Source organism: Eriocheir sinensis, chromosome 27 (genome assembly GCF_024679095.1).
Source record: "Eriocheir sinensis breed Jianghai 21 chromosome 27, ASM2467909v1, whole genome shotgun sequence".
Lineage (NCBI taxonomy): Eukaryota > Metazoa > Arthropoda > Malacostraca > Decapoda > Varunidae > Eriocheir > Eriocheir sinensis.
The window spans coordinates 15,075,353-15,076,616 of record NC_066535.1 but is presented as its reverse complement, the minus strand read 5'-3'; positions in this window follow the sequence as shown (position 1 = coordinate 15,076,616).

Genomic DNA, 1,264 nt, shown 5'->3' with positions numbered 1-1,264 from the left:
CCTACAAGGACGCTAGGCAACTCAGGGATGTGGAGAAGCACGTGTTGTCCATTGGTTGATCAGCCTCGTATGTGATGGTGCGGCTGCTGTGTGTGTGTGTGTGTGTGTGTGTGGCTGGTGGTGGTGGCGATGGTGGTGATAGAGGAGGGGGTGGTGGTGGCTGTGGTGGTGGTGGTGACGTTTGCTTCTTCTTGTGTGATGTCCATTGTTTTGCAAGGGTCACCTGTGTGCCTCTTTGTGTTGTCACCGCTGGACGAGATAAGTCTGAGGGGAAGAAGGCACATGGCTCCTCTCATTGTCCATTCTCTTGCTCTGTCACTGTTTTGTTGCACTGCCCTACTCGTATCTTTCAACAAGTGCATGCAAGCAGGTGAAGAGACAGACACTCGAACGAATACTCATGTAGAGAGATCAACATAAAGACATGGGTAGGGAGTGGGAAAGACAGACTGACAGACAAGTAGCAGCCAGAAAATTAGACGAACAGTTGGGCAGACATTGACTGACGATGAATCAACCGCGCAGTTAACCCGCCCACTCATTGACGTATAGTGAATGACTGACTAACATGAATAGGCTATACTTTGTTTGGATACTTGGATCTTGCAATTATTAAAGCCCCCTTACTCCACGTGAGACTACACACACACACACACACACACACACACACACACACACCAACCTTATCACTCCCTGCCCTTTGAGTGACTGCATGGCTGCTGAGGTTTTAAGAGTCAAATGCTTTCTCAGAATCTATATGAGAACCAATGATTTCTTGTACTCGGCTAATTTTTCGACGACTCGTATGATGACGTGGATGTGGTCAGTTGTTGAGTATTACAAAATTCAACTTGCTCTCTTGGCTGGTTAGTCTAGTGTGGCCCACCTAACTGGGAATTAAGAACACCTACCACAGGGATCTGCTAGTCTTTCCGTGATGCATTCCTCATATACTGCGCCACGTTTTGCAGCTCTATATTAAAGTTTAGTTGCTTTCGTCACGACAATGATCAAGTTCTCGCCGTTTATGGGGAGGAATGTTGCTCCTCTAACCGGTGTGTGTGTGTGTGTGTGTGTGTGTGTTCTTCATGTAGTACACGTTATCTCCCGCCCCTCCCTCGCGTCACAGGCCTGCGTCACGAAGCAAAACACCGCCGCATCCATCCCTCGCAAGGGGGCAAGGGCTTCCTCAGGGCGGAGCACGCGAGGGGTCGGAATGATGAATTTGAATATTTAAACATCTTTCTGCTTGTGTATGTGTTTG